At 45.6% G+C, this 17975-nt stretch overlaps 1 protein-coding gene across 5 annotated transcripts in view; it reads left to right on the plus strand.

Annotated features, from left to right (window-relative positions):
* Nucleotides 1–3062: 3062 nt before the first annotated feature.
* stat5a (signal transducer and activator of transcription 5a) overlaps nucleotides 3063–17975 on the plus strand; it is a 33866-nt gene continuing 18953 nt past the window's right edge. For 2 of the 5 annotated variants that reach the window (XM_078083556.1, XM_078083552.1), the window contains exon 1: nucleotides 3069–3262. The gene's annotated coding sequence lies outside the window, so the exon portion shown is untranslated. Of the gene's footprint in view, nucleotides 3263–10085; nucleotides 10150–17975 lie in introns of all 5 variants that reach the window. The other 3 variants (XM_040191692.2, XM_078083554.1, XM_078083553.1) reach the window with 3 other exon arrangements.

Raw genomic sequence — 17975 nt, forward strand, 5'->3', positions numbered from 1 at the left:
GGACCCAGGATGGAACCCTGAGGAACTCCAGTAGTAAGAGGACAAGGTTAAACTGTATGGTTATTCTCCACTGGAATGTGAAGGATGTATTGAGCTTTAACGGGATGAAACAAAGTGAAGCGAGTCGAAGAAGGAAAATCACAAAAGGAATAATTCAACTCAAGCTGCTTATGCATTTGAGTCCTGGTACTGTTCATGCTGGCTCACTGTCAAGCTCTGGGAACACCGTAGAAGGCTTTATTAAGGTTATCAGCAAGTTAAAATGTCTGCTGTGAAAAAGGTTTACCGATGTCATTATTTTATTAAACCTTAATTTAACCAGGAGAGTCCCGTTGATATTAAACATCTATTTTACAATTTTCACGTCGAGGAGAATAATAATATGTTGGTTATTTTCAACAACTTAAACAAATAAACGTTCCAGACGTAACGAGTTGTTGGGGTCACTTCTCGCACAATGGACAGACATTGGTTCAGGGTTCTGCTCAAGAAAGAGGAAGTCTAAAACATGTTTTAAGGGGGTGAAGTTCATTCCTAATGCAAAGTAAGGGCAGATGATGCAATGTACCAATAACTGGTTGAGAATCAGGAAAGAGCTTATGATTGGAAACGTGGCGAAATGCGGTCATGTTGACGGGGAACCCGGTAATTCACAAAGAGGAAGTGCAAACAATAAAGCGGGAAATAACGCTGTAAGCAAAAAACATTTAATCTGAGGCCCCCGTTGGTCTGGCACCGCAGGACACGTCACAGCCAGAATATTGAGTCCATTTCATGATCGGGCACATTTTTATAATGAAAACTGTGGAAGCAGTGCATGTGGAGCTCCTTTTGTGCCTCAACACATGCCATTTTCTAACTATTTTGTGTACAAATAGCAATCAGCCGCACAGTTGTCAAATCAGACTGCTCTATTTCCAAAACAACCTGAAAATAAATAATAATTGAAACGGGTCAGACGAAATGACAAATGAAAAAAGATAGGGATCTACTTCTGTAACAAGAGACGAGGAACTAGGAAGTGTCATACTTCCGCTTTGATCCCTTTCGTGGAATCAAACAGTGGGTTTCTTCGCATGGTAGATGCTGGGATTTGAATGTTCATGCTTCCTTCCCTGACTGGAAACAACTTCTTTCTTCTTGTGTGTGTGTGTGTGTGTGTGCCTTCTTCGCTACTGATCCAGCTCCAATGAGGCCTTTGGAGATTGGACAGCTGGGACGAGGTGGCAAGACAGACAGACAAGAGTAAAAGAAACTGTTTCTGCACCGCCGGGCCGTCTGGCTCGCTCTACGACGTGCCTTCTCTCTTTCTCCCACGCACTCTCTCTTCTTCACCCTTGATCGTGCCTGTGATCGGAAACAAACCCAGACTGGTTTGAGAGCAGGACGGGGTGGTGCGGCTGTTACTGTCAGCAGCTGCTGACTCAGCTGTCTGCAGGATTGATGAGGCGTCATCGGGGTCTGAGATTGGCTTCTGCGGTTGTAAGTGTGCTTGAGTGTGTGTGTGTGTGTGTGTGTGCGCGTGAGCCAGAGCAACTTCTTATTTGATGACGTTTTTTGTATGCTTGTGTGGAAAGGGAGTCACAGTTTTTTTACATTGGGTGCAATGGGAGGTGTGCGAAAGTTGAAGATGGCAGAACCCAACATGGGAACTAACATGACATTTTCATGATTTTCACAAAACAGAGAGGAAAGCCTCATAAAGGTGGAGGCTGTGGGCTTTGTGCAGCAGTTAACAGTGAGTGGTAATCGTCTTGAGGAATGACTCCAGAGAGCGACCGACTGGATTAGTAGACCTGGGCCTGAAGGGAGTTTTCGGGTTTCTCTTTTGTGCCTGAACAATTTGACTTCCAAGAACAACTCGTGTTCACATGCAGATTAGCTACTTCAGCCAATAGCCCCCTTCTCTTCCTTTTTAATAATAAAGTGCCTTCTGGGGTGCCTTTAACAAAGAACAAATCTGAAATGCAGCTTTCCCATGGCTCCGGGAAGCTTTCTGCCTTTTCATTTATTTCTTTTGCGGCCTTCTCCTCAGACAGCGGGTCCACCACCTCTAGAAAAAACAGTAATACAGTTGGGTACAACTTTGAGGCATACTTGCATTTATATTATAATGTGTTGTGTTTTTTATCAAGCAACAAGTAATTAACAAGTTGCACAATTACTTATTAACATTAATCGTGCAGATTAATAATTGCACAAAATATTGTTCCAGTTTTCAGCATCACTACAAACTATTTTGGAAATAGACACACAATGGATCATGTAATGGATGCTTCAAATGAGCATTTAGATGAACACCAATAAATGACACGTTCACACAATGTCTTGTTTGCTTTTTAATTAACATTTTGTTTTTGTGTCATGCAGCAGTATGCATTTTGCACGTTGCTCTCTGATCTTTGTCTCTCTCTGTGGAAACTATAGGGGAAGTTTGTGTGCAACTACAAAAGGTCGAGAAACCAAATAAATGTCCTCCTCTGTCAATGCCCCGATTTTGTGTGATCTTAAAAAAAGAGAACTATATAGTTCAAATGGATTTGAGCCAGGAGGCGTCGCTGTCCTCCACACTGAGGGAAACAGAGTCGCGTGAATGTACAGTGGATCAGACTTGATCGAATCAACCGGGCCGCTCGTTGCTGTGCAGCAGCTCTCAGCTTTGATCGCAGCGAGTCACAGGAAAGTTAGAGCGGGTCTGATGACGCGCAGCCACGACATGTTAGTACCGCTAGTGTTGTTGTTGTTGTTGTTATAGTGAGTTTATTACTTCGTTTATAACAAAGCTCATGGGTTTTAGTACTAGGTAACGTCAATTACGGTCGTGTACGACGAAATAGTTTAAAAATAAAAAAATAAAATAAAAGAGTCCATAATAATCAAAACAGTTTTATTACTAACACTCATGCACACTCTGTCGGGTTTAAAATACAATGCGCAAAAAATACAACAAAATACAAAAACAATAATCAGATACATTCGGGGAAATAACACATAATACGTGACGTTTGAGCTGATAACAACAAGCCGCGATGCCCCTCACACACGCTCAAGAACCGCCGGAAGTGGGCGGGTTGACAGAGAGAGAGAGAGAGAGATAGATAGAGAGAGAGAGAGAGAGAGAGAGAGGTGTCAGGCGAACTGTGGGAAACTAACGCGACCCGGCTGACGGACCGAGAGCTGCCCGCTGAAGGTTGTTGTCCACGTCTCCTCGCCCGGTGGGACAACAAGGACAGCGAGTGTCCCGTCGCTCTATCGCGGAGAGGTGAGTTGGTCACCGCCGTGTCTTTTGTTTTTTTTAAGCGTGTCTCGAACGTCCCCGTCCCGTCGACCGAGACAATACTGTGACAGCGCGTCTATGTAAACAAAGCGTGCAACCACTTCGACTGGACTTCTTCTTCTTCGTCTTCTTCTTCTTCGTGGTTTGGATCAACAGGCACGTCCCCGCCGTGGGCTCCACAGCGAGTTTTAAGCGCAGCTCGTGGCCGTGTGAGCGGTGTTTTAAACGGCACCACACGGACCGACTCGCTGACACTGTGGTAGAGTTGTTTGTTAAAAAAAAAACAACAACCGAAAACTGAAGTTGTTTTTATTTCTTTATCAGGAGGAGAGAATCCAACGTTAAGGCGTTAAATCTCCTGCGGCCGAGGTTCGCCGCAGAGTCGCGTTCCCGTGCGGGTGATCTGCGCCCTCGGGTGCGACGTCTTAATGGAAACGCATTTGCTTCTGGGACCAAACGGCAGCGCGTTAAACCCGTTTGAAACGGCAAAAATAACACAACTTTTTTTTATAGGGTTTAGGAAGCACAACTGGCGTAATAATTATAGCAAAACACACACGCACCCCGCGTTGTGGCTTTTGAATATGTGCGGAATTTAAACCCAAACGCAGCAAAAAAGTACTTGAGACGCTTCGGCCACTTGCTGGTTGGTTCGGTTGAAGGGAACGCGAACGCTGCTTGAGCCACCACCCAGTTCCCGTCCCCGTCCCCACGTGCCCTTCCGCGCACTCTAAAAGTGTTTTAGTGATCCGAAAAAGAAAATCAAATTGTGTAATTCACATATTTGTGTTTCGTTCTGGTGGAAATGGTTTTATCTTGATGACGTGGAAATTGGACCCTAAAGATTTTTATTTATTCAATGCTTCAGGAGTTTTACAAGCCGACGGAGAGATTTGGTTTCGTCACGTTTTAATTGACTTGACCTCATGTTTCAGGCAGAGAAGTCGGGTTGCCTTAGTCCAGGAGACTAGTCGAGGACACTTGTCCTGTCTGATGTCTTCGTGCAGACTATTGACTGACGTCACAAACTAGAAGCAAACCTCGAGGGTCAACACTGCATGCATACAAGCTGCGGTCTGGTAATATGTGAGCTTTCCAAAAAAAGAAAGGTGGCTATACACAGTACAAGTGCCACACACACACACACACACACACACACACACACACACACACACACACACACACACACACACACACACACACACACACACACACAGTCTTTGTACTGTTCTGTCTAGAATGACTCAAATAAAGAAGGTCTTGAGAAGAATAAATGCCCTTTTCTGGAGCGCACTGCTATAAATACCAGCTGTTTTCATGTGTGTGCTGTGAGGAAAGTTGAAACCTCAACGTAAAAGGAGGAGAGTGTGAACAGAGCAGGAGTAATCGTGATGGGGTCTGCGCCAAACCCCCTCCGCCCCCAACTGAGCGATGCCGTCAAACAGACGACGCGTTGTTGCTTTTCATCGGCTTGCTGCTGACATGTGGTTTGAAGAAGGAAAAAAAAAAACGTGAAGTGATGGTTCATGAGGGTTAACCCACAGCAAACTGTTAAACACAGCTCCTTAATAAAAAATAAAAAAAACAATGGCGCTTGTGCACGCTCGACCTGCCAGCCTGGCCTCTGCCATCCATTCATCCCGTTATCATTAAGCTGCTTGCTGGGTGCGGAGTTGCACCGATGTGACTTCTTTTCCTTTTTGGACAAACCACCCTCATTGGCCCCCTGCTGCTCCTAATGGAGGATTATGTGAGTGATAATGTCCTCTGGCCGCTGTGATGATGTCCCCCGTTGAGGTTGCTGTGCAAAGACTTTGGATGAGCACAGCAACGGGGATTGGATGTTTGCCGTCTGTGTTGTTTAGCTGTGCTGAAATTAGTCAATTAAATGACGATCTTCATTTTGTGATTTCAAAATTGCTCCATTTCTAATCAGTTGTGTGTCTTTCAGAGGTTGATTATCCCCTTTATTTGGCGTAAAGCAATTTCAACTGGAGCTGAACAGTTTTGGGCGGAAACAAATGTAATTGATTAATCGTTGAACCGTGATACCGGTTGCGGTGCTGGATGGAATGTTAATGGTTCGACACAATTCTCATTTTTATTCATCAAACGTATTCAAATAATCTGTACCAAACAAATACGCGTCACCAAGTCTGTAGGATATGATGTGCAGGCCAGGTCGCTGTGCAGCAATATTTCATGTAAAATTGTATTTTCACATCGCCTTTAACCAGCGTGCTGACTGTTTGTAGAGCACACAGGGCTGTGTTGCCACCTTGGGAAAAAAAACAAAAAACGTAACGGTTAATTGCTCATCCCTAATTTGGAAAGCCGGTCCTCACTCCACCTTCTTTCTCAATACCTCCTCTCTCGCTATAAAACCTTCCAGTCCAACCGTGATCTGCAGAAATCCAAAAGTGAATGTCAGCCTTTTTTTCGCTCCCTCTGTCGCCGTGGTGCTCGGGCGACAGAGGAAGCGAGGCCGGGGTTTTTCCAGGTTAATCGGGGGGTGTTTTGGGAACACGGCATGCTGGTCGGACATAAATCAGTTGGCACGCTGTGTCCCTGAGAGACCCAGATGCTGGGGGAGCAGCAGCAGGAGAAGGAGGATGAGACAGAGGGGACCGGGGGGGGGGGGGGTTTGTAATTGTGAAGCACTAGAGACGTGACATCAGCATGGACATCATGAGTAGCTGGAAGTGAGCCGATTAGAGCAGCGGTTTGGATCTGACTGAGCCACGAGTCATAGGTGTCAGACTCACTTAGGCCCTAGCGAGTGTCCTTAAGCATGAAGCCTTTCCTCGGTCTGAGAGGAGGAGGAGGAGGACAGCCGAAAGACAACGGGAAGAACCGTTTGCTTTGGAACCGCGCACCCTGACCCTCCTCCCCCCTTTCCGTCGGGCTAGCGCTAATCCGCATGTCACGTGACCTGCGAGCTCTCAGCCCGGTCCAGGCCATGCGGCGCTCTGCTCCATCTGTCAAATAGCGTGGCGGATTGTCGGCATCCATGGCGGGCAGTGGGGGGGGGCAGGCGGGCGGGCCCGTCCCATGACTGCTACTCGCTGTCATGTGTCAATTTCCATCTTCTCGATACCTCTGCAGGGTTTCTCCTGTCTATCGCTCTCTTTGTCCGTCTTTCTTTTTTTCTGTGCCCTCGGTGAGGAGGAGGAGGACAGTGAATCCTTCCAGACACTGAGAACCACCACAACACCCATTATCAAGTAACGCAACAAGAAAAGCTCATAAAGGAAGTCACACATTTAGCCTTGAATTGCCAAAGACATTGTGTAAGTCAGAAGTCCGGGCCACCCGAGAGCACCAAGCCCTAAACACACAGCAGAAGAAAAATAGCTGTGGCTTTCTGTCCCCGTGATAACGCCGTGTGTACGCTCATCCGGGTCAAGAAGCTACTTTGCATCAATCTGGTCTCCACACTGCCAACGGGCAATTCAGGCCCTGATCCTGGCACACGTCCTGCCCAGTACCCAAGTGTCGTTGTGTCACGCCTCAGCAGCAGACTCCCGCCGCCCGGTTGGGCAACGATACCCTGAGGTTAGCCGAGAGCGGGCCGGGGAGAGCTGCTGGCGAGTTGCCCCCATGTTTTCTTGTGCTTTTTGGATTCCGCCAGAGCAGTTTGGGGAGAGAAGTGTCTCTGCTCTCAGACGGCCATCGGAGCGCTCGCTCAGCGTCATGGTTTCGTATGTGCTTGAGTTAAACGGTTCCATTTAATGAGAGCAGGATAAAAAGACTGTTCACTTCAGAGGAGGGCAAAAATACACCAAAAAATTGATTTCGCATTGGTGCTTTTGCAAGATATTTAAACATAGAGATTTTTCATCATGACTGATTTCTGATTTTTGTCACGGTGGTTTTGTAACATTTGGCTGCACAATCTCTTTTATGTTTTAGTAGTGCATCTGGGCCCCGTGTCATGCGTTATCTCTCCCATTCATGAATTATATATGAATGAATGGCTTCATCTTTGCCCTTAAGGGAAATTGTATCATGTGAAGCCTTGGATGGGAAAAAGTGGGATAGAAGCCTTGTTTGTTTATTGAGTACGCCCTAAACGGACAGGATTCCACACCATTTTTAATATTTTTATCTTGAGAGTACAATATAATAATTAGTTTTCAGGAGAAAAGAAAAGGTTGTCTCTTAAAAATAATTAAAAGATCAGATTTAGTTGTATTATCTTTTAGATGGACGAAATGTACTCCTGTTAATCACATGACCAAGTCATCACTATCTGTTTGACCATTTAATTTGACATTTGAACGAAGAGGAGGAAATAAGCTTTTGTTTTCTCTCCGTAGAAAAAATCAATTCTAGATAACAAAGCATTTTTTTCTCTGTCAGCTGCATTTCTCAATTGTGATCTTCAGATAAACCATTTAAGCCTCATCCGTTTATGGCTTCTTTACAGTCGTTTCATAGACCGTGGCGTGCAAAAGACGCCTGTAGACACAGGAATATGCCTACTTCTGTTTTAGTTTAGGTTTAGGTTTAGCCAGGTTTTCTTTTTTTAAACTCGGTTTGCACACTGGCCAGTTTAGTTTCTCTTTTCACACCCACTCCATTCACTTAGCAGGTCGCGACCTCGTGTAGTCAGACCTGCTGCCCTACTTCGGAAGCCGGTTCTTTTATCAGCCACCAGGGCGACCGAGGAAGCTCCGTGAAGTGGCGCGGCCATCCGACGGTGTGTGTCACACGTGTGAGGGGCATGCACAGTACCCCGGCCGTATAAAAATAGTGTCTTCCTGCACCGCGCAGTACGCCAACAGCCAGCAGGGAGAACGTCCTCTGGGTGCAGCAAAGGCTCCAGCTTAGTGACAGGAAAAGAGCGGTAACCATAAGCTCTTGAAATGGATTAAGATTGCGATACTGTCAACTCGGCATTTCTCCACGTAACGCCGACGGGAATCTGCTGGACCCTCGGCTGCTATTTTAAGCCAACGTCTATTATGAAGTAACACAATACGCGCAAACTGTAGCAGTGTTGAGATTTGCTTTTTCTATGTTGTTTTTTTGTTGGTGAATTCTCACCGCCGCGATGGTCCAGCTTATTGTTTCAGCTCATTAGAACCTGGCGGTCGTCTAACTGCCCTCACTGGGGCGTGATGTGTATCCTCCTCCTCCTCATTCGGGTCATGTTCACACCCCGACATTCGTCCTTTTGATGAGGCCAGCCGATCTGGATGGAACCCGAGGCGCCGAGGTAACCGTATCCGTCGCCGCAGGTGTCGAGGAAGCAGACGGGAACGAGCCTGTTAGAGGGCCGGTTGTCCCCATGTAGCTGGACACGTTTAACGCATTATAAATAACGCTGTTCCCTGTGTCGATCATGACGCTTTATGACACTTGGCCTTAAAGTCTTTATGAAAGCCTTTTTATCACGTAGTGATATCATAGATCTTTATGACCATTTATCGGCTCGCAACCGCAAAACAGAAAAAAGTAGATAGTAAGACATTGTAAATATGTTTATAACGCATCACAGGCGTTAATATGGTAGATTGCTGGATCTGCCATAGAGTCTGATAACACCTTATCAGCCATTAGAGCACCTAATAAGAACAGACCGTTATTTTTTCACATATGCTTTATTGATTTGAATGCGCAATATGACATACAGGAATGAGTATCAGTAAGAAGTATTTTCATTTTTGGTGTATGTGGAAATCCGTTAAAGGTGAAGATGAAAAGCACATAAAAATAAAGCCAACAAACCAAAATGGATAAATAAATAAAATTGATGGTGGAAATATGAAACTCGATGTTGCTTCCTTGTGGAATGGTCATTCCAATGCTCTGAGTGCGAATTTTCATTTTTCAACACATAAAAACATCACATCTTGAGGCCAAGCCAACTGAGATGGTGATTTGGGGATTTCCAAGCAAGACGAGTGGTAAAGGCAATAAAATAACAAACCGTTCGAAACAGGAAAAGTTATTTTGTTGACAACGAATGGCAACCGCAATATTGGATATTTATAGTTTAATTATTACCCTGTAAAATTCTCACTAGTTGACAAACCTAATTGCAAATGATAGAATTTTTAAGTTCACTTCCAACATGTAATTCAACAGTATTTTCTGAATGGACAGACAATTGACGGCTGTCATAAACACATCAATCATATCAGCTGACTGTAATATCCTCAAATACAACTTGACTCGGTCTGTATTTTGAGGCTGGAGAGCAACATGCTTCACCGTGGCCATTAACAAACTACCAAAGGCCAGATTTACAAACTGCTCCTGGCCAACAGGACTATTTGTTATTTTAACACCAGAAAGACCCGATAACGCTCCAAGGTACTGGATGTCTGTTGTGATGGCAACGGCTAGCTCATAGAAAGCAGGGTGATGTTCTACAAATGCAAAACATGCAGCCAGTGAATGACATAATGTCCCCTGATGTTTCACAACGGGCCGCGGAGACGCAGCACATGTGTGCACGCGGGAGGGAAAACATAAAAGATTTAGCTTAATTGTTTGCACTGCGATAAGACCAGACCCTTGTGTGTCTGTGTGGAGCAGGTCTGCACGTCGACCAGATTCGGGTCACGGCTGCTCCCTTGTGTCTGGGGAAAGCGCTCACATCTGTGCAAGATTATTGTTAGGAGGAAAAAAACGTCAATTAATTATTGACGCTTGTATATTTCATTTATATCTGGTTGTATTTTGGATTAAAGTGGGCCGGATTGTAGAAACGGAGCTGATGGATTGAATAAGCGCTCTCCTTCCTGCTCTCTCTATTGTTGCTTCAGGAGTGTCTGACTTTCTCTTTTCTTTTACAAAGGTGGGAAAGGTTGTCCATCCGTCCCCCGCGTGCTGCTGGTGGCACAGGCTCCACATACGGCCAAGTCAGTGTTTGTTTGTATTTGTGGGCTTGTCCTTCCGTATTGATCCTGTGAGCTCATCCGCGCCCTAACGAGGTGCACAACACATATCCGCCAGCCAGCCAGCCCCACACACACACACACACGCACACATGCACACAGAACCACAAAAGGCTGACCCTTTGCTTTCCGCAAAAAGAAAAGTATCCGTTTATAATGCGATCAAAGTTTAAGACCTACTCGCCTTTTCTCTTCTTTTTTTTTCGCCTAACGTGTGTGTCTGAGTGCAAACGTGTCAAAGCGCCGTCTTTCAGCGCGCACAGTCACTCACAAATAGGTCAATAGGTCTTTGATGACGTCAAAGTGTTGATGGAGATGCGCGGCCGTGTGTCGTGTTCGTGACTCACACGCCGCGCGTTGCCACATCTGGCTGGATTACGCTCCCTGAAGTTCTGCTCGCAGAAATATAACAGAAAACAGGGATAAGCTCACGTTGTTCCAGATAAAGGACAGAAACCCGAGGGGACAGCGTCCAGTAATCTTGTTTGTGTCCACTCTCTCAGGTTATTGACTCTTTTTCGTTTTGTGAAATATCTTATTGTCACGACATGTATTCAATCGCCCCGTGGGAGAAAGAGGATCTGCTTTTATGGACACGGTGACGTGTCGGACTGCTGTGTGTGTGTGTTGCTTGTTTGGAGTTACGGAGCGTTGTGCGCTCACGATGTGCTTCTTATGCTGCGCGCAATAGTGTGTCTGAGGTGTGCGCTTTGCTGTATGTTGTTCAAATACAGTACATGGTTCAGCCAACCTCATTAGTCTCTTGTTCTAAGCTCTATGTTCCCTTCATTTACTTGCGGACATTTTCACGTTCCTTCATCAACTTAACTCAAAAAGCCACTTCGAGGACAAAGCATCTTTTGACATGCAAGGCTTCAATTCCCCTCCCTGTATGTCTGCACTCAAAACAACCTTTTGTTTCGGGCAAAAGATGATTGAAGACCCTCCTCTCCGTTCCGCTCTTCTTCCTCTTTTCTTGTAAATGTGCCGTGATCTAGGGAATCGTCTCACGCAGGGCGGGACGGGAGTGGGGGCGGGGGGGGAGGCTGTGGCACTCTGTGGCACTTCAGTGTGCATGCTCAGCTTATCCGGATTATCCCTGTGCCGCTACGATAATCACCCAGACGCTACCGGGCATGCAGCAACATACGGCTGATGCCTTTGTTTTTAATGTGCTCGAGATGAGAGCCTTGTTATTATTTTTTCCCCCCCGTCTGTCCACGTAGTGTGTGTGTGTGTGTGTGTGTGTGGGGGGGGGGTTATAATGTGTTATCTGGACTGTGGAGCCATAGCTGTGTTGACCTATGTGATAATAAGTGATGGACCGCTAATTCGGGGCCCCCTGGTTTGGCCCTTTGGCCCGAGACCCTGAGGCCCTCCCTCTGCTCTCTCATTGGTCGGCAGGGCTCGCGGGTCATTCGTTGGCCGGCTCCCAGATACCCCGACGTCAGTTTACGATCACTATTTCAGATAAAGATGCATAAAAGCAAGCTCTGCGGATCGAGACCGTTTTCTTTAAAAACCTCGGCAGTATAAAGTTTATTGCAGCGATCAACTTTCCGTCCAGCTACATGGATGCCACCATTTCAGCTCTAATTGCCTAAAAACAAAGTCAGAATATTAAATAATATATATTATATAATATAAGTGATTGAGTCGAAATATTGATTTCTATAGCAAAAGAAACAATACATTGTTGGGAGTTTCAACAATGGATCACCTCTGTGGGGTAAAGGTGAAGTTAACCTTTACTAAAGGCCTTGAGCTCGCCATGGAGGGAGGGGAGACGTGGTAACTGGAGCAACAGCGCAGAGGAGGGGGCTCCGGTGACTGTGTGTGTGTGTGTGTGTGTGTGTGTGTGTGTGTGGGGGGGGGTGGAATATCAAAGGGCGGAGCTCTCAAAAGTCGCTCTCGCACTGGTCTTTACAAGAGCGCCGATGGAGGAAAGACGAAAAAGAGAAGAGGAGGATCGCCCCAATGAAAGGGGAGGGGCCGGGGGGGGTTACATTTAGAGAAGCTGCAGGAGATTCGATTAAAGGCGCTTTATCAGCTGTATTAGAGCGGTGCACGGGCCCACAAAGCTTGAATTACCACACAATGATTCTCAGCTCAGATAGACTTTACTCCACTAAATGTTTAAATAGCAAATCCTTTTTTGCTGCAACATTAATGTCCAGCATGCTAAGCACAGCTCATTTTTTATATATATGTATATAAAGCAACAGAGGAGAACCAAACTAAAACTAGAAATGGGCAATAAGTAGGTGGGTCTGCAGTGCGGCAGGATTACACGATTGATTGAGAAGCAAAATGTGATGAGTTGGCTGGAAGTCGTTCAGATAACAAACGTCGGACAATCTTGCCAAAAAGCCAGCGACGTTTACTCTGTCTCCTTGACCCTCATAGCAAAAGGCTTCTTCAAGTGCAAACGTAGAGGTCACAAAGAGGGAGGGTGTGTCACTGAAGGAGGAAAAGGGTAAGACGACCTTGAGACGATGCCTAACCGAGTTCGGGCACTCGAACACAAATGAATTGTGCGTAACTTTTGAGTAGAATTCTCCGAGTTAACCTCGTTAAAGGGAAGGCCGACTTATCCAATCGCATGTAAAGGTTAAGTCATCAGCGCCGGTAAACTCATTTAGCAGCACACCCTTTCATTCCAGCTGAAGGAACAAGCGTCTATTTGTCCGCCTCTACGCATAGAGAGCCTCTCTCTACGCGTCTCGCTGTCCGCCGCATCTGAGATAACCATCAGGGTGTCGGCCGAGCTCGACAATTCAGCCGCTTGAGCCGCGTCCGTTCGGCCCCCGGGAGCCTCGCGTCTCACAAAGGGGATTCTTGACTAACCTTCACATGCTGCTCACATCAAGTCCATGTATGTATGTACATGCGCTGTTCAACCAAATGCCTGAATTGTATGTTTGTTGTTTATTTAAAATTCTAATATTGGTCTTCTGTACTTTTTAGAAAGCTATGTAATATCTACATGTTTCTGTGAATATGGTAGTCCTGTCTTTACTGTTAGTCGTCTTTCTTCCTAGCTTTTGAAATAAAAAATATATATATAAACATACACTTGCCCAATAAAAGATTTTAAGACAAATACGTTTTCTATAGTGTAACAAACGTGTTTTGAGCATGTATGCAATATAGAATCCCCAATCTCATCCCTGCATGTGCCGGCTTACTTACTCAATCCTGTGCCAGCAATGATTTGAGATTTACTTCGGAGTTTCATTTCCTCCTGATTTCAAACAACAGAAAATAATGAAACCGTAGCAGCTTCTGAAAATCCCCTCTCTTTATTCTGTAAGGGCGGGGGGGGGGGCGGGGGGGATAAGTAAACACGCTCATGTGGCGCCTCACCACACAACTCGTCATTGACCGGCTGGGGCATCCCCAGCTCCCGGCCCCCAGTTAGACCTCAGGGGCCCCAACTCTGTTTATTCACTTGTCAGATGGCATTTAACGCACTGTTTGGGAAGACAACAATGCCAGTAATAGCAGAGAGGAAGGAGGGGGGGGGGACTGACAGGGAGGTCTGATGATGAAGAAGATAAACAAATCTGTATGATTCTGCTGTGATTCGGCCGACCAGAATACTGACATCAGACCTGCGCTTTTTTCTTCAGAGAAAGGACAAACGTATCGGTGACCTTGCGGTTTGACAAACAGTCGCTCGCTCTCGTTCCTCTTCAGACGCACGTCAAATGTGTTTTTCTTTTTTTCTGGTCATTGAGTGATTGACCAGAAAAGGACACTTCCAGCAGGTGACGGTCCAGACAAACGGTTCTAAAGGAATGTGACGCCACATCGCTTCAGATGAAAAAACCTTCAGCTTTAGAATTTATTACAACTAATTGAGTAAAAATATGGCTTTATTAATACATCTGCTGTGGTTCAAAGCTAGTTTTCACAACGATTGTGGTTGTTTAACAGTTTACATTTCGTGCTCCGGCATATAATAAATTCATATACAGACTATTTACGATCAGATGAATAAGGCGGTAACTCTGGGCGTTCTATCGCTAAAATAAGTAGTTTGTCTAACCCCGGTTTTCGCATGCCTTAGAGATCCCGTAGAGATGACACAGCAGGGGTTTAAAACCGGCGTGCTGCCAAAGGTCGGTGGGAGCAGACGACGGGGTCGACTTCGGGGGAGAAAGGGTGCAACATTTAACCCCCGTGCCCTCAGCGGGCACACATCTCATTCGACTGGATCTCATCTGATTATTATTAAATTATTAAAGAGCGCTTTTCTTCCTCGCCCTCAGGCCTCTTCGGACAGTGGAGCGTCTTTGTTTGGTGGCCCGATGTTTTTATTTATTTCTGTTATTGCTGGAGACGTTTGGCGGAACTGCTGGTGTCTTGTTTCCCCCCCCGGTTTGCATGTTGGACACAAGGAGGAATGTGTTGGCAGATTGACGACGTGCCTCGTGTCTGGCCGAGCCGCACAGAAGCCACTGTGTTAATGAGTAATGTCCCTCTTTAAAGAGGATTGTGGCAGTTTTTATGCAACAAAGACCTGCATAGCTCGACGACGCCTGCTTTATAACACTTGGTAGTTCTTGATTCCTGATTCCCACACTGGAAAGGTTGAGCTTCGGGCCGTGTCCACATTTAATGATATTGTTAAAAAATAAGTAGTAAAAAGCTGCGCTCGGCGACGCAGGCAGATAAGAAAGAAGGAAGTGCTTAAAATAATGTGACGCACGACACTTCATCCGCAACGCGGTTGGAGTACGTTTTATTCTGGTCCCACAATTCATGTGTGGTGTGAAAAGCGACAGTGAACTGTCTGCGTGACATTTTGGAAATAATGCAGGTCATTTCCTGTCTGTTGCTCCAAGTAAGTAAGTTTTGTACGACTTGAAGCTACTTTTAAAAAAGAAAGCTGCTTCTTGGCAGCGATTCGTTCTTAATTTTGTTTTTGGCTAATTAAAACATCTGCGTGAGCTAATGCAATTCTAATTCTCTTTTTGGTGCATTCAAGGACTCTCTGATTTTTGGGCCCTTCTTTTTATGGGGGGGAAAAAAAACAAACTACCAATGATACTTATCTCGAGCGACTCTCACAACTCTGCGGGGTGACATAAGATCTGCAGCAAGTAAACAGGAAAGTCTTGTGTTATAAATAAAATGGTGCTATCTGTAGTTTCTTGGGGCAAAACACGCTCACAGGGGTCCGGATAGAAATCACTGCAGTCCATTTGGAGGAAGGTGACAACGCAGCGGAGCTCAGCTGTTTGCTCGTGTCACCGGTGTGCATCTCTGCATCTGCTGCTGTGTACACACACACACACACACACACACACAGTCAGTGGTGGCTGTTTATTTTTGTACCTTTTAACAGATATCTATTTACCGTATGCAAAACCATGCAGGTTACTGATAGGGCTCCCCTGCTCCGACCGATTAGTTGACTAGTTGTTGTTTTGCTCTAAAGAATTCTTTAGTTGATTTAGTCATTACTTGAAAGTGTTTTCATTCAGAATAATACTCTAAACTTTTTAGATTTTAAGCGTTTTCTTCAGTCTTTTGTTTAAATCCACTGATTACTGGTCCAAATGTCGTCGTCGGGTCAAACGTTCCCTGCTTGAGGGTTGCTGTGCTTCTTCCCAGTTTTTTTGCCCACGGCACAACTTCCCCGCCTCGCACCGGTAACCATACGGCAACTGTGCGACGTGACGTCTGTGAAGCACTGGAACCAGCAACGGATCCGGTCTCGCGCGCGAAAGAACTTCAAAGCTGCAAACGGATTCCTTTCGGCAAACACACCTCAAATACCTCGACTGGCTCTCCGGCGTTCTGTCCAGATGTGCTGGAGAGCGTGAGCTGGGCAAACAAAGACATTGGCTCGCTGAGCCCTGGCTGGAGTGGAAAGGGGCTTTTGTTCCTGTATGCTAGTTTTTCATATATATATGAAAAGATATGGCAGCCTGTCGCTCCGCTGTACTGTCAGCTCCTTTTTAAATAGGCCGCTGCTCTCACCGGGTCGCAAAAGGCCACCGGCGTGTTACCAAAAAAAAGGCCCGGCGAATGTAATTTTGCACGAAGTCCGACCTGGACGGGCTGTCACCTGCAGCCCGTTCCGGACTCCCCGAAGGACCTCGCTTCCCGCTAACCGCTGCTCCATCTTGCAGAGTTGGAGCAAAGCAGGCGCTGCATCTGTTCACATCTGTGACGGAGGTGTCTGGTGATGGTGTGTTTCCTTTTATTTTTATTTTTTTTTCAGTTTCAGTTTGACCCGAGTATCTGCGCTCCGTCCAACTTCTTCTTCTTGATTTCCGGTAAAAACGTCTTATTTTCCTCTTTAAAGTAGAAGGCGGTGTAAAACCAGTATTGGGTTGAACAAAAAAAAAAAAAGGATCCAAGGATCATAAAAACATAACGCAATCTCATTCCATTCAGCGTAATCCATTTGGTCTATTTGGCTCCTCGGTCGCTTCTTGGCCAATTCCGACCTCTGCTTTCCCTTTACTGCTTAAAGCCTTCATTTATTATTGCTTATTGTCCTTTTCTTGTCCCATTTTTATTATTGTACTCGTGAAAACCAACTTCCCTCTCACTTCAATGTGTCTCTTTGCCTTCTCCCCCTCCCACCCTTGTGTCCCCCAGAAATATTAATCCATCGCACCATAATAAAAGTAAAGGTCTCACCTCCCCAGGGGGCTACTGTAAACCTTCGTGCAACAACGCTGTTTTCTCTCAGGAACGCGCTGCCAGCTTTGATTTGATAAAAGATTTATTTGCTTAATCGGTGAGGATATGCCCTCTCGTGTGTGCGCTTCCTATTAGTAATCATTTTGGCCCTTGTTACTCAAGAGCAAAGGCTTTCATGCCTTGGGGACTGTAAAACCACACAGAGATGATTTCCAGAAATCAAAACGCCAGAATTTACCCAAGAGTTACTCCAATTTGAAGTTTACTGGGCTGTGTGTGTGTTTTGGAAGCCTTTAGGTTGAGCATCCACACATCTGTGGAATGCCCGCAGGGAGTTTCTTCCAATTGTGGGCTGTCTTAACGCCGTTCCCATCTCCTCCTCTTGTTCATGGTGGCTCGTCCTGGCTGCGGCGCGGCGGGTAACTGGCGACCGGGGGGCATGTGCAGGCTTGTCTTTCTTCTTGATACAATTACCGTCGGCCTTTCAGTCTGAATGGATCGTGTCTGGAAAGCACACTACGAAAAGGCAGAAATCCAGCTGTGGAGAACCGATAGCAGCGGTTTCTTATTCCGTCAAATTGACCGCGTCAGGGAGTTATTTTTATATTGTTGATTTCTTTGTTCTTTAGAAAAAATAAATAAACTTATTTAAAGGTAAGGCGTGGCCCAACAAACAAAACAGGAGACAGTCTTTTTACCTCGACTGCCCTTCGGGCCTTTACCGGGAATTAATAACAACATATCTGTTCAGTACTCAGACTTAACAACACAGTAAGACCATAAACTCTTAACAGATTATACTTTGGCTGCAGGCCGATTTTCTCTTCCCATAAAAGAGCCTTTTTACGTGGTTAATTTTTCATTTGTACATTTTTTTTTTCTAACTGGTGCCTGTAGAGATTTCCTTTAGCTGTTATACTCTCATACTAATATATAGACCTGCTAATTTGACTTCTTACATCGCAGTTTCTTAAAAGGGTTTTAATTGTTAAAATGTCTATACGGCACCAGTCAAGTGTGGACACACCGTCTCGTTGTTGGAATGATGGTTGCCAGCAGCACAGTCTCTTGTGTCCTGTCGGGTTGGACGGGTGTGGCTGATGGGAGGAGCCCATCACCTTTAGTCT

This window comes from Gasterosteus aculeatus, chromosome 11 (genome assembly GCF_964276395.1).
Source record: "Gasterosteus aculeatus chromosome 11, fGasAcu3.hap1.1, whole genome shotgun sequence".
Taxonomy (NCBI): Eukaryota; Metazoa; Chordata; class Actinopteri; order Perciformes; family Gasterosteidae; genus Gasterosteus; species Gasterosteus aculeatus.